Below are 16,996 nucleotides of genomic sequence, written 5' to 3' on the forward strand. Positions count from 1 at the left end.
GTATGTCGCGAAAATGGCGCCGAAGTACTCCGGCCCATATGTTGTTTCCAAAGTGGAGTCACCAGTGGTATTCACCTTGAAGCATCCATCCGAGCGGACTAAGATTCCGAGGGTCCACGTAAAGGATCTGAAACATTATCGACCGTAGGGTAATCGGTATTGATTTGACACCGCCCCGTAGTCCGTTCCGTCCCGGGGGGGAAGAATTTATGTGTTGCACCGCCGTGACCGACCGTATAGTTTGGAGTTTTTCTTATATTTTTTTTAGAATGTCCGACTCCGAAATAGAAGTGTTGGATTGGGTGGAGACTTTGGAGGGGGAAGAGTGCCCCAGGACAGTTAACAACAAGAAGGCGGAGACCCGAGCGGTAGGCACACAAGCCTTCCCCCGCGCAACCCGTTCGGTGGGGACCCAGACCGGCTCCGGGGGAGAGCCAGCCCCGATTACGCTACGCGGACGCGTGGACAAGCGCCCACCCCTGTTGCGGGTGACCAGTGCCAGGGACCCCGAGCTGGCGGTCCATTTGTGCTGGAGATGTGGGAGGATCGGGCATTGGCGTAGGGCATGCCCGGCCCCACAAGCCACCTTCTTCTGCTCCAGGTGCGGTGTGGTCGGGAGATTGTCGGCGCGGTGCCCCTGCCGTCCGAGGATGTCGGAGACCCGGGACCCGAAGGGTCATTTTGCCCGGGGGGGAGGGGGGGGCACCACAGTAACAATGATACACTAGCAAAGAAGGAATAAACCGATCAACCGAATTTCGATAAGCCCGAGTTGTTCTGCAGACTGTAACGGTCAGTTAGGTCGGGAAAACGAATATCGTGTAGGAGTATTGGTTGTATGAAAGATGCCGCTGTACTAGGGGATTTTTAAGGTGGAACTAGGAACGATCTCTCTCTGAAAATGATGTGATGGCGGAAAGCAAGTCGTAGTGTAGCATATTATGTGATTGTTGGTGAATTATCGGTATTTATTAAGACTTCGTTTGGAATTGGAATATTGGGAAGGAATGGGTTGTTGTCTTGCGGGATTTGGCCGATTTAATTCACCGAAAGAAGTGGTTAGGACCACGCGGCTAGGGCCGGAGATTTTCATCAATCAATTTGCGCTCATCTGCATTAATCTATTTTAATCCGTCTGTTAGGCTGGGTCTACATTATGCGTATTCCGCAGATGCGTATTTCGGTTGCGTATTTTCGGCAAAATGACAACACATTATATTAAATTGGAACGTTCACATATATGCGTAGAATACGCAACTACGCAGTATACAGCCGGAAATACGTACGTCCGCATGCTGGTGCCGAGCTGCATTTATCGGGAAGTTGATAGAAAACACGTGCATTCACGTACGAGCGTTTACACTGAGCGGATCGGTTGGTATGTATTTGCAGTTGCATGAGTTGTTTTCGAAAAAGTTGTATTGCCGTTTAAATTTGTGAAAATGTTCGATACGGACAAATTCATTGCACTAGTACACGGTGAACCACCCTTATGGGATAAAGCTTGTGCAGATTATTCCAATCGAGTGCAGTGAGACAAGAGTTGGTTAGCAGTGGCTACTGAAATGTTCACGGATTGGAATGACGTAGATATGAAGGAAAAAGATATCGGAGGTAAGTTTTATTGCATCTATATTGTTTGTACAATAGTAGGTACTGTATACACGCATCAGGTAAATCAACCCATTATATATAGTAAGCACAATCTTGTGTAGAAAACACTGTTTTCACTAGAACATATATCTTTTCTGGAACGAAACAGCTCCTGTGTTTAAAAAATAGTCTGCAATGTAATCGCGTACATCTAATCCTTTTCCACGAGGTCCATGTCCACAATTGACAACATCAGGAAATGGGTGCGCTTCTGTATCTTCATAGTTGATTCCGTCTCTGCTGCGTACGAAATTGTGCAAAATGCAACACGCTTTGACAATTTCATCAATGAATTCTGGATCAACGAGAATAGGAGTATGAAAAACTCTCCACTTGTTCGCCAAAACACCAAAGGCACACTCAACGGTTCGCCTGCACCTGCAGTGTCGATAGTTGTAAACCCTTCTTCTTGCTGTCAGACCTCGTGATGTGAAAGGTGTCATTAGATTGGATGATAATTTAAATGCTTCATCGGCAACAAAAACGAAAGGCATGGGATTACCACTTGTATTAGGCAATGGAGCTGGTGGAGGGAGGTTCAAAGATCCAGAGTACAGTTTTCGCCCAAGTGCACTGTCCTTGAACACTGCAGAGTCGCCCTCTTGACCACAAGCCCCAACGTCTATCACCACAAACTTTAAATTAGCATCCACCAATGCCATTAATACTACTGAGAAATACTTTTTGTAATTAAAAAAGTTTGACCCTCCTGCCATTGGATTGATGCATCTGATATGTTTACCGTCCAAGGTTCCTACACAATTTGGATAGTTAGTTTTCTTGTAAAAATCATTAGCGATACTGAGCCACATATCTGTTGTAGGTTCAGGCATTTCCATGCCTTTCAGATGAATCCAAATCTTTTGACACATATCTCGTACAATTACTGCAATGCTTGACTTGCCCCTATAAAACTCGTGTTGCAAACCGGCGAATGTCATTCCTGTAGACAAGTACCTGAAAATTAAAACCTCTATTACCTTGCCCTGACCATTTAAAGTTAATTTAATGTAAATATTGGTAATTTTTTTAGGGAAAGAATTAAGAAACAAATGGCGCCACATAAGAGACGAATTTAATAGGCAAATGAACAAAAGTAAAAGTGGAGACCCTGCACCATAAAAAAAAAAGAAAACATATATCTGGGCTGAAGCGCTTAACTTCCTTCAAAACTCCGCTACCAAACGAAATACTTCCGGCAACTTAGATGGAGATGAACTTGGCGAGGAATCGGATGAAAATGCTAATGGCGTAGAAGCTGCGGAGGACCAGCAAGACAACGAATCGACGGCAAATGGTGTTCCCACTCCTACAATACCGCCCAAACCCAAAACTTTGGATGATAAAACTCGTAAAAGTTCAAAACTATCACTTTTTCAAGACCAGTTACTGAAAAAGCTTGATGCGAGCACGAAATCAGAAGAGGATACTGATCGAATGTTTTTATTGTCCATACTGCCCCAGTACAAAGAATTAAATAATGAAGACAAGTTGGATTTCCAACTTATGACATTGCAGTTTTTCCGTGGTGTGCGGCAAAAACAACAATTTCAATCCCAAGTGCCTTCTGCACCACAGTTTAACTACCACATGCACAGCAATGAACAACAACGGTACTACATGTCCCAAACTTCAACACAAAGTAGACCTCCAACAACCGTACGCCCTCCAAGTACACAATCACTTCCTGATCAATTTCGAATGTCACCACAGTTGCCTTTCTTAACCGAGTTGCAGTCATCCAACAACTCTGGCATTGCATCTCCAGAAAATACAATGTTTCCGAACTATACTTCCAGTGCCGAGTATTGAATTACTAGATTGAAGAGATTCTCTGTTTCTGTGTTTTGTTTGTACAAGTTGTGATTTAAAAAAGATTATACAGCGTCACTCATTAAAAAGTTATAAGATCATGAATATTTTTTTTTTCAATGGAATGCCCTGTATATTTTTTAGTATGTAAATTAGTTACAAAATTCAATATAACATATTGTTCCGTAACTTCAATTCTCTCTGTGATTTAGCAGTTGAAAATCGACCTTTTTACATCTGTTTATAACACTAAAAAATGTACAGAGCATTCCATATTCCATATATTTTTCCCCTTACCTTATTGTAATTGTTAGTCTTTCTTCAACACCTATTGCATTCCTAAATGTTGTATTCATTTTGGTCATGTATGGTCTCAAAATTTCCAGCAACTCGTCGAACGACGTAATCGACATTCGATAGTAATTAAAAAATATACTGTCGTGTTTTCTAATATTGCGGTAAAACACCGGAAACCGTTCACTTGGGTTGCCTTCAACATCATAAGGATGAATCCAATACCGCCTGCAGGTGGGTCTTCGAAGTAACCCTGCGGCTTCCAAAGCGCAAACAAATTTTATCATACCTACCGCAAGAGTTGGACACAAACTACTGACGACAACCAGAAACGACGTGTACGCTTCCGCACATAGACGCCGAAAATCTGCACAATGTGAACGCAACACCTTGTTACCGATAATAGGCATACGTATTTTACGCATCTGCGCAATACGCATAATGTAGACCCAGCCTTAAAAGGGTGAGTTTCGTTCTAATAATGCGTTAGTTTGTTCCGATGTTACATCTGTGGGTTTATTTTAGGCGGAGCAATTGGTAGGACGATAATAACCAGCAGGGCTGTCGTACGTTCGTTTTTCTTGTCTTGAAGATTAACCCTGGGGGAGTTGGAGTTGTATCTTTCGTGTATATCGCTGTTGGGAGAAACGTGAGATCGAGGACGTCGTAGAATCGTAGAACCTTTGGAGTTTGTGACGAGGTGTTGGAGGAACGTAGAGTACCCACAGCTAAGTGTCACTAATGTCTGTCGAAGTTACGTACCGATTGATTGGGAGGACCTTAGATCATTCTTGTTACGAAATTTGACGTTCACGATGAATTAGTGTTAGCAGAGAATCTTAGAGATTCTGTCAATTCTGTTGAATTTGAGGAGACCCCTTTTGTTAGCAATTAGTTGAAGACATTTCGTTGCAAAGAAATCACTTGTGAGGGAAGCTATAATTGTTGTTAGGTGTAAACTGGTGGGAAGCTTTGTGCTATTGTTAATGTAAATTAGTTGAAATTCAGTAAATTCAAATTATAGCCGAATAATAACAGTTCCCGACCATCAAGTGGGTTTGGTCAGATATATTTGTGTGATTTTGTTATTTTAATTGTTTTATGGGGTGGGAGCCAGTTGGACCGGTAAACGTTAATTAACTCAAAGTGATAATTATAACGATTTTTTTTGGTATATGAAATTTGTGCATGTTAGATAGTAACCATATTGGCTGCTGTGATTTCGGTTTGGTATATAGGTACCTAGTTGAATTAATATTATTGATCCTGGTAATTAAATCCGGCAATCTAGGCCGCAGAATTACCGATAGCTGTTGATCAACATCTAGCGAGGTTTGATAATCATTTTTTATTGTTTCGGTTAACCCAAATGCGTATTGCGTGCTTTGTTCGGTGCGCTGTATTGCGGCAGTTATAATCCCTGCTACACGGGAACTTATTTTTTTAGGACGAAGTCATAGGGTGAAGGTGATATATATATATATATATATATATATATATATATATATATATATATATATATAGGAAACACGTTCAAGTGGCACCAATTATGAGCATATATAGACGTTGTGGCACCCATATATGCGTAGTGGCACCAATTTAAGGTGCCACAACGTTTTCGACTATATTTACGCTCAGGCACCCTATGGGACTCTAAAAACGAAGTATGGCGAGGGTGCCACTTTGACCATATACCTATAGAATCGCGATTTTGGTTACACGCGTATGTCTTAAGGCGGCGCTGCGGTCGGAAATATTTACAAATTGTCTAACTGGCACCATTTACGTTGTGGCACCGTGGAATTTTAGCGTGCATTGCAGGCAAGGTCAACCGCTTCTCACCGATTATATCTTCCCTTTTATGACCCCCGTTGACTACCTACGTACTTGTATTTTTTCGACGAGTTGCTAGAAAATATATTTTTCGTTTAAAGGACATCGTTTATCGTCTTTGTTAACAAACGCAATTTTCCCTAAAATGAATCGATTACAAGCTTTTGCATTTCAATGCGCACTTCATATAAAAGGTTATTTTGCTAATATTCTTAAGGTTACTTTATAATTACAAAGTTTCTAACACTACTGAACTTTTTAGCGGCGTTTGTAAGGAAGATCGATCTAATATTGACCGTTAGAAAAAATTTCTTAGGTAACCTTTGAGTATACGTCTTTGCATAATTACCCTTTTAAATTTATAGAACATGATCAACTCCATACTGCAGTTAGATTTAGCGCGTCATTTTAATTACGCTGATCGTTAATTGGATTTGTTTATAAGGTGTCATTATTACATGCTTTCAAACTACTCCTAAAATTAAAAGTAAGTTTTGCCACATTGTGGTACACTGTAAGATTATTTTTTTATTTGTAATTTTGCTATTTGAAACCCAATTTATGAATTACACGTGTAAGGATTAAGGATGTTGATTGGCAAAGTCAAAATCGATTATGTTGATTTCTATTACTGATATGAATTTGATGATGATCATTTATTTTGGAAATTGTATAGCATAACGGCCGATTCTCGCCACAATTTAAAAAATAGTAGTCAAGGAAGTTTTAATTAGTTAATGGTGGTAGATCTATACAATAATGTAAGTTGGACCATGGTAGTCGATTAATCCACATCATATACTGGTACAAATTACCGAAACATTAATTTCCAGACTACAGAATATTATTAGAAATTAACTGGTTTTAGTAAATTGCCAAAAACTTATCACCAGGCAATTCGGAAACTGTTAGATGGTTATCGGCGACCACATCATCAGAAACCAAGAGACATGCTTCTCCAAATAGATACAACCCGTTCAGTTTCACAATTCTGCATAATTCAATTTTCATAGTTTACCGTTTTTTGAAAAGTTGGGCCATGGTAGTCGATTAATTCAAAACATTAAGCTGGTAAAACTCTAATTTTAATAAATCGCAAAAACTTATCACGAGACTCCTCGTGAAACTGCTGGACGGTTATCGGGGACCACAGTATCAGAATCCGAAAGACTTGCTTATTCTAAATAGACACAACCTTTCGAGTTATACAACTCTTCATAATTCAATTTTCATAATTTACCATTTTTTGGAAAGTTGGGCCATAGTAGTCGTTTAATTCAAAAAATTAAGCTGGTACAAATTACCTAAGCATTCATTTCTAGACTACCGAATATCATTAGCAACCTATTGATTTTAATAAATCCCCAAAAACTGATTACCAGGCACCACGTGAAACTGCTGGACGGTTATCGGGAACCACAGTATCAAAATCTAAGGACTTGCTTCTTCTAAATAGATAGAACCTGTTGAGTTATACAAATCTGTATAATTGAATGTTCGTAATTTACCATTTTTTGAACAGTTGAGCCATGGTAGTCGATTAATCCAAAACATTAAGCTGGTACAAACTACCTAAACATTCATTTCCAGACTACAGAATATCAATAGAAAGCTGATTCTAATGAATCGCCAGAAGCTTATTACTAGACCCCTCGTGAAACTGCGAATGGAAATCGGCGACCACTGTACAAGGAACCAAAAGACTTGCTTGTTCTAAATAGATGCAACCTATTGAGTTATACAAATCTGTATAATTCAATTTGCATAGTTTACCATTTTTTTAAAAGTTGGGCCATGGTAATCGATTAAACCAAAACAATAAGCTGGTACAAATTACCTAAACATTCATTTACAGATTACCCAATATCATTGGTTATAATAAATCGCCAAAAACTTACCACCAGGCAGAAATTTCACGAGAAGAAACTGGTGGCTGGTTATCGGTGACTACATTATCGAAAACCAAAAGACTTGCTTGATCAAAATAGATACATCCTTTTGAGTTATACAATATTTTGGAATAAATCTGCAAGGTAAGTTTTCGAATTGTTGTACATCTTCCGAATTCTTCATAAATGAAAAGAATGCAGTAAGTGTATAGGTTCAGGAATGTCAAAGAAGTTTTCATCAGGAATTAGTAGAAACCGTAATTGAACGCAGTAGATATTCAAGAACTTTGAATGTTTTGAACAAATGTGTAAGCGAAGCTATCAAATTGATTAATTAAACATGTGTGGACGACGATAGGCATTTTTATACGTGGGTTAGTTTCTTGCCCCTCCTATTGCGGTAGCGCTTTTTTGCTGCGTTTTTAACAAAATTTACCAAGACTAAGTTAGTTATTGTGCATTAGGTCAATGCATTTTGCAGTTTCTGCGACAAAACTAATGTATAAAGGAAGATTTTGCTCTACTAACTTAACCAAAAGGGTAGTATGACAAAAAGATCATAAAATCTAGTTCCTATGCATTAAGTCAATATATTTTGCAGATTCCCCTACGAAATTGGTACATAATTGAAAATTTTGAGTAAAGTTGGGCATCATCCCGAAGTGATTAAGAAAAAATCATTTCTCTCAAAAAAGACATAAACGGCTTTTACACTACTTCCCATAGTTGAGCTCTCGTCCCTCACACGACGGACGTAATAATCCATTTTTGAAAAATGCGGTAGTAAACATTTAAAAACTTACGCTCTCTGAACACCAACAACAGTAGATATCCATCTTCTTCAAAGTTCAAAACTTTCCTATAGGTACAAGTACAATACACTACGTGGCCAAACAGCAGATTAAAAAAAAGTTAAAAAAACACTACTATACTCACTAACCAAAAATCAAAATCCGTATTCGCGCCAAAGTATAAGGAAAGAACACCAAACGTTTCAAGAAACATAGACCAATAAACGTCCAATTGAGAAGGCATTAGAACACTAATCAGTGTTTAATACCTTTCATTAATTCGGAGGGAACATATTTCAAATTAGACAAAAGAATGTCAATTATCAAACATTCAAATCCCATTAAATTAGTCTGCTTTGTAACATAATAGATAGGGTAGGTTTTTGTTTGTATTGAAATAATACAACCGATGTCATTACCTTTCTATTTAATGGTAATCTTTTTTGGATATCAAAGGATTTCTTAATTTATCTTTAATTGCCCAACATTATCTTAATCTATTCATATTTTAGATAATATTGACAGGCGTTCATCTATCATTTTATTTGTAGGAATTTGTTGCCAAAAATAAAATTAAAGAAAATGAATTGTAAGATTTTTTGTGCGTTTAATTACAAAAGATAGCTTAATAACTTTTTCAACTTGAGCTCACTGTATGTACGGATAATCTTCGGAGTCGAAGCTTTCGAGATTGAATATTCCAGGGTTGGAGACAAGTTTTTTTGGCGTAGGATTTCGATAAGGTTTAAGGGCGAAAAGCAATAGTAGAAAAAAACGGAGACAACAATGGTTGCGTTGCAATCTATTTTTGCTTTCCAAAATTTTATGTTCAGTAAAGATAAAGATTGGGAGCTTTTTAAAAGGCATTTTTTTCTCGCATTTTATTAAGTTAAGACGTTTTTCCACATTACCCATTTTGCTTTATTTAGGGGCGTTGTATAGCAAAATTATTAAAAAAATGGATTTAGCCTACTAAAACACAGTGTGTTCAGTCATTTTTCAGATCTCTTCGTGCTTGGCGTTTCTTATATGTGATTAGAGGAGGAATTAGATGATTTTAAATCAAAAATGTCGTCTCTATAGTTTGAACCAATATCGACAACAAAGGTAACTTTCTTCAAAAAGGAACTTTTTGTAAATTTTATTTATAAATATCGAACAACCTTTTAGGTTACATATAATAATCAGCAAATAACTTTTAGAGTTCTTATGATTGCTTTTATCCAATGAGATAACATCCATGTACTGGAAGATGGATAAGTAAAGTTGTTCGCTTACGATCTCTTTGAACTTGTTGCTTATCAGATGTGATTCGAGGAAGACTTAGATGATTTTAAATCAAAAAGGCCATCTCTATAGTTTGAACCAATATGGCCAACCAAGGCAACTTTCTTCAAACAGGAACTTTTTGCAAATTTTACTCTGACCATTCTCCTAAACGTAGTTCAAAACCGCAGAACTGGGTGCGGACGGACGGACGGGCGAAAGAACAGATAACAATTGCCGTTTCTTGATATTAAAAAAAATATCGGATACCATTAATCATTGATGTAAATGGTGCAACTAGCTTTTTTCCAGAATATATGGGGTTGGTTAAATTGGCACAAGATTTGCAATGTATAGTGTGCTTAACGCAATTTATAATTTGCGGAATTTGCCATCAGAATGGCGGAGGTACTTTTTCTTACGATGGTCAATTTTATTTTTTTGGTTATTTAACTACAGAATTATTTTCTAGGTAACACAAAAGCACTGGGGTTACTAGTTATTCAGTTTTCAAAATAGTGTTTTGGATACAGAACACAGGCGTGAATTACTTATAATATAACCTATAAAGTATAAACCTTACCTATCTACCAATATGTGGAAAACCGGCTTGGAATGATTATTATCAATTAAAACGTAAAAATGAACTTAATTAAATAATAATTAGTTAAGTTTAAAACCTATCACGCTTTATTTTATTCGAATAAATCATCCTGGTAAAAGAAAATCTTTGATTGGTAATGACATTAATAAAAAACAATCTTTATTGAAACATTCCAAATTGCAAAATGACCATCGTGAGAAAAAATGATTATATACCGTTCTGCGATAAAACTAAAGGTTACGTTAAAAATATCATATTCAAGTTCCTATTAAAAGATATTTTAATCATTTTATCAAATTAATGCAGCGGCTCCAATAAATTGAGACAGCATTGGATATGCGTTTGTACTTCTCATAATTAAATTGTCACAATTATTCAAGTACAAAGGTGCAAAGGTAACTTAGATTGTTAACAGCTGGTAAGTGGTAACGTACAATAAATACCATTCGAAACGTCACCATAATTCATGAACGCTTTGTTTTTGCATAATTACGGCTTACATGGCTTTTAAATAGAACACAATGGTGAACAATGAACATGAAGCTTGAAAGTAAATATTATTAAATGAAATCAAAGTTGTGATATCCATCAGTAATCAAGTTATCAAACAAAAACGCTAAATTAACGCAACATAATTGTAACTCACTACATTTAAATTAAGTATAGTCTCTAATAGGCAATGTATCTGGAATAAACACGGTCATTCATCGGGTAGGTATTTCTCGAAAACAGAACAATGTTTTTGAATCTCAAACTGAAAGTATGCTTAGTAAAGTAAATAACGTCCAAAAGTGTGGGTCAGGACAGGTAACGGTTCCCTATTGTCAGAACCGCATTCCATTAAACAAAGGGGCTGCGCGGGCGGAAATCGACTGTACTGTTGACCTTCATATATAGGTGGTGCCACATCGCATATATGATTCTGCTCATATACAGGTGCTTAAACGTAGTTTTATCTCATTCAAAAGCCGGGTGCGTAAACGTCGATTTGTATTTGGGTGCGTAAACGTCGATTTACCAATATATATATATATATATATTTACATATTTATAATGGGTTTTGTTGTGTAACTGCTGAGATTTTGTGTACTTAATTAAATAAGACTAGTCAAGTGGATGTGTGTGTGTGTGTGTATTTTGGCCCTAGAGGTGTGTAGTCTAATTGGGGACTGAGTTGTCGCTGGAGTCTACGGTCCAGCTCCCGTTAAATTCAGCAGCGGAGTGCAGTTTAGAGCTGGTGGCGCCCATAATCTTCGAGTGATCTTGTACCGTCTCACCACGGACGTTGTCTATGGGACCCCTAATATTTCTCACTGTGATTTATTTACAAGTTTAATTTTCTTTTTTTTATTGTAAATCATGTTATTATTGAGAAATAAACATATATTATTATTATTATTATATCAGGTATTTTAGGTTCTAGCCAACTAGGAACCCGGCCCGTCTCCCCTGAGCTAGGGAGGGGTACGCTGCTGACCCATAATTCTGAAGGCGACAACGAGGGAACTAGAGAGGTAGGGCCAAGAAATCGGTTAGTTTTGCACACTAATATTGTACTGCTTCGGCTAGTAGCTCGTAGACGTTGCAAGACTAACGGCCTGGGCTCGCATAACCTTGATACACAAACCTTGATACTTTGGACTGTACATATTTAATTTGTACCACACCTACATACATTTATTTTATAAAATTAAGTGCATTTCAAATGCTTCACACAGCAATTGTACTTTCAAACCTCAATTTAAATACCCTATGATACGCCACTGGTGGCAACAATACGCGCAGAAAGTTGTGACGTCACGATGTACTTCTCATTTTGAGGTTACTCTAAAAATGTACGTTAAACTTGCGCCATGACGAATATATTGTATAAAAATAGAGAATATGTATGTATATAGGTAGAATAGTCGTGTTGATGATTCAATCTTTAAACAATCCACACAGTTTGGCAATGAGGATGCGATAAAACGACAGTTCGGAAACGAGGATCAAGACTCAGAATACTCAAGAAAAGAATGTCTGCAGTACCTGTCTCGTTTCAACAATGCAGACTTCACCGTGGGCCTGCCAATTTGATTGAATTCTACGACCCTAAAACCAAATTCATAAGATGGCTTCAACGATTGGAAGGAGCATTCAAAATATATATCAAGTAGGAAGGGAATGCGAAATTACATTATTTTCTGCACTTCATTGGGGGTGAAACATACGACGCTCTTCTTACACCGGATGCCTCGGAAGATAAATCATACGAAGATTTCTACATGTTATTAAAAAACCACTTGGATCTGCAACTTTAAGAAATAGCAGAATATTATAAATTGCATCATCCTCCACAATGAAGGGGAATGAGTTCGAGATTACATTACGGAGTTACGAAGACGGAAGAATGGCGGCAACATCCACCTTTATTACTTTTCTGAAGACTACATTGAGGAAATCAATTGACCATCAGGGACAAACGAATAAGAAACAACGGATCGCACCATTAGTCGCGTCAATGAACACATAAAGCAGGCACTTTTCGGAAGTCCTCGAGGTTCCGATTTTGTTGATTTTTTTTTATAATTTAGTTTTTTTTATTATAATTTAAAAATTTAAAATAAGAAGCCCTTCGGGGGGAGGGGGGTGATTACTTCTACTGTTAAAACAATGTACTGTATCCTGTTTATGTAAGAATTTTCTTAAGAACTAAAAAAGTGCTGTCTTTTGCGTTTTGTCTGTCGCGTACAATATTCCTTTTGTCTCTACCAAAAGAATCCCTTTTAGCTACCCTTTGGATTGTTTTTACCATTTCTACCTATATGAAAAACATAAAAATTGTAACAAAATAAAATCTTTAACTAATAAGAATATTTTTCAGTGACTCACTGAGTGACCTGAACGATAGAAAACACAAAAAGTGTTAAGCGGCAAACATCTGACGTTACACCTTGGAGTCTTGTACCGAAAGAAGGAAAGGTCCGTTGCTATTGCGCTCTTCTATTATTTTAGTGTATATGTCAACGGTGGCCAAAGTGTGGCATGCGGCTCTTTTAAATCTGTAGTGCGGCTCACTCAACACTCACAAACTAATCAATAGGCAAATTTGGTAAACAACATTTTGTTTGACCTGAAGACAGGTTTACGCCACCAAAGCTCTATATAATATTAAATATTGGTTAGTTGTTTGTTGCTTGCATCTGCCGCCATCTCTTTCTCGATTTTAGCGTCAACACCGGCTACATCCAGCGGCCATCATCGGGCGCGTACGCACCGTATCTTCCTCGCATGCACTCTCCGTCGCATGTAGCACGTTTACGTGCGGCCTACGCTGGGCAGATTCGTTTATAGTATATTGAAAGACAAGTGCTACAATGCGACCTATTGTAATACGACTATCTTGTGGCACGAGTGGCGACGCGAAGCGTAGCCACGAGTGTCCGCAAGATAGGAGTATTACAATAAAGCATTGTAACACGCGTTTTTCATACTATTTTTTCTATTTCGGTGCTAAATTTTATTTAAAAAATCATTATCAGAAACTATAGGGAACATTAGAACCAACATGTTTTTTATGTTGGGAACACTTTTTATGCCGTTAAGTTTTAGGTTGGCAGCGTAGTAAGACTAACATTTTGTAGTTCAAACATGGAAGTACCCAACGAAGTACCTACTTGTACTAACTAGTAACTGCCAACTTAAGAGATGAGTTACAAAAAAAAAACGACTATAATCACTGTCTGTACAACTGCCGAAAACAGTTGTACAAAATCATCATTGTGACACCGAAATAGAAAAAAGAATTTGTAATTTAACCGTCAACAACTTTGAATCAGGTAATTTGAAATGACATTATGGAAATTTACACGCTCAATTTCCACATAAATCTGAATTAAGAACCAAAACAGGTAGTTTAGTTCAGCTCGTTGCGTTCACATTCATAATTGCAGTTGCAATTCTGCCGGGATAACTTTAATCAAAAATGTGAATTTCCGTTCACCTGTAATTTTATTCATTGCTCCTTAGGAGAGAAACGTATATTCGATACGAGTGGATGTATTAGCCGCAACAATATACAAAAATAAATTTCGCGACTGAAATTCCCACACCGCCTTCGATGCGCGAATTTTTTCTTCAACCAAAAAATTTTGTATTCAGCCATGAAAGATTCACCGAAAGTGACATAATGACATGCCCCGTGTGCTACGAGTACTTTGAACAAGGGAAGATTGTTCGCTTTACTAAATGTAACCATTTTATCTGCCGGAGCTGCCAAAACAATTTGCCGATTCACATCCAAGACAAAGACGGTACCTTCTACAAACATTGCCCTTTGTGCCGGAAACTGTCTACATTACAGGAAATCTCATGGGGAACTACCGGTAAGTTATTTTTATATTACTTTTTTGGGTAAATGTATCTACAGGATGCATATACGTAATTAATGGTACTCTTATCGTATTAGCCTTACAATTTGTAAAATGTAATTAGTAATCTCGAAATGCATGCACATTCACAGGACCACATTTTACCGTTAACGGTCCAGACACGCCGTCTGCTTGTTCTGGAATTTAATTTATTAATTCTTAAATAATGTAATCATCCAAAAACATATAAGCTGTATGTAGCTTTCTCCCCTTTTCCAATATGTGTTATATTTTCAATTTTTAACTTTAAAACTTCAAGTTCAATGTAAAATTCAAGATCCGACTGGTTGTCTTCAATTAAGCCACCCTCTGCGGTTTTGGAGCCCTTAAATGATGCATTTAAATATTTGTCTTATGTTATCAAAAATCTCTAAACCTTCCCCATATAGTTTTATTCGTTGAAGTTTTTTAAAAATAACAGCGACTATAGTTTCGGCGTACTGCCATCATCAGGCGACTAGAAGTGTATCACAATTTTTGATAACATAATATATTTCAACCCCCATTTCGAGGAACGATGGATCCAACTCAAAAAAAAAAAAAAAAAAAAAAAAAAAATAAATATTTGTCTGTCGTAAAATTTAAGTTTCAACAAATTCCATCTTCAATGTGTCAAAAAATTTTAAAAGTTTAATCAACCTTCTTTAATTAGTCAATAATTGTCCGGATGGTCGTTTTTAATGAGGCCACCCTCTCCGGTTTAATAGCCCTTAATGTTGGCGTTTCAATATTCGGGTCTGCCGACAAAAAAATGTAACTTTGAGCACAATCTATTCTTTTCATTTTCAAGCCGTCTTCAATTTTTAACCTTTACAACAACCCCTTCCATCAATAATAAATAATTTCACCTGATGATGGCGATTATCGCCGAAACTATAGTCGTGTTTTAATAGTACAACAATAAATGTATGGGGAAGGCTTTGAGATCCGATTTTCTTAATCTTTGACATTCACATGACCAAAACAGAACAAAGGGAATTGGTATTTCTCCCTACAACTGTTTTGACAAGTGATAACAGCTGGTACCTCTGACTGTTTCTCTCCTAGCCACTTTAGAGAAAGCCTCTTGGGACTTAATGCCCATGTGGGTTGATTTTTTGTTTGCTTTTTGTTGCAGATCTGCATGCAAGAATTTTCATAGTTTTAAGCTGTGCAGGCAGAATTGCGGGCTGAATAATTGCAAAAAATCCCAATGACTTTTAATGGACTTAATTATGCAGACCAGGCGTTTTAACAAAACTTTACAAGTGGAAGTGGATCGAGTAGCCTATATTTATACAGCCAATGACACCACGGGGAAATACTGTGCCGTAATTTTGTCGGGAGGAGAATGCCAAAGTGATTTCTGCAAAAGGTGCGCACCACACCAAGTAAGTGAAACAGTATTATACGAGAGCTCTTTTTTTCAAATGTTCGATCGGTCACTAAGTTAACCAGCTGTAAAAAATCTAAACTTTTTTTATTTCTGTAACATTTACTTTCACATTCTACCTATATCTCTACATAGTCGCCACTCCGATTTAGGCACTTGTCGTAGCATGGTACAGACTTTCTAAAACAGTCCTTATGGAACGCAGCCTCCTGCGTTTTCAACCATCTTTCTACACTGGTCCGCAACTTGTCCTTTGGCCATGCCAAAACAATGTCTTCTAGGCAACACATTTCACGTGAGCAAAGTAGTGAAACCTCCCACTGAGAACGCAGCGCGAGTTTCTTTGGTGCGATTGCATTGTCATGGAGGACTTATTACGTACTCGAGTTTTTTTTCCTCTACGCCTTTTTTTTGCATATTAATTTTTGTTTATGTTTGTAAATATACTACCGTCTTGTATATAAATTAATCTTTTGTTCTACTGCTGATGCAGTTTCGCTTAACCAACACCCAACAAACTCTATGATAGTACCTTAGCACTCGGATTAAATAAATAATCATTCATTTTGGTCAAATATGTAGAAGCCGAGGTAGAAGCATAAAAGAAGGATCGATTGGTGCAACCCAATTCACCAAATCATTTTTGGTTGTCTCTGAAACAAACTTCAAGGTTAATAGCTGATTTCCCGTTAACTATTTATCGGATTTGGACGTATTTTTTTAAAAGTCTCTCTCCGAGAGGTTTTGCTATATTTCGGAAGTTATTCATTTGTTCGCTAAGAACATTTTTTCGGATTTTGAAAAAAAAAATACCACAGTCTGTCGCTTTGCAAAAATTGTTGGAAAAGCTTGTTTTAGGGTTCTATGTGTAAAAAAAAATTTAAAACGCTCTGAGAGTCGCCCAGTTTGAAACATAAAGCATCACTTTTTTAATTTCTGAATTTCAAATGAACTTTCAAAACTCCAGTTCTTTCCCATTAACCTTCTCTCCAAATAAAGAAACGATCTGTATAATTTTTTTAGATTCATCAACAAATGATACTATTTATTAAATTACATTTTTTGTGTGTGTG

The sequence above is a fragment of the Photinus pyralis genome, unplaced genomic scaffold (assembly GCF_008802855.1).
Source record: "Photinus pyralis isolate 1611_PpyrPB1 unplaced genomic scaffold, Ppyr1.3 Ppyr1.4_LG1, whole genome shotgun sequence".
Taxonomy (NCBI): domain Eukaryota; kingdom Metazoa; phylum Arthropoda; class Insecta; order Coleoptera; family Lampyridae; genus Photinus; species Photinus pyralis.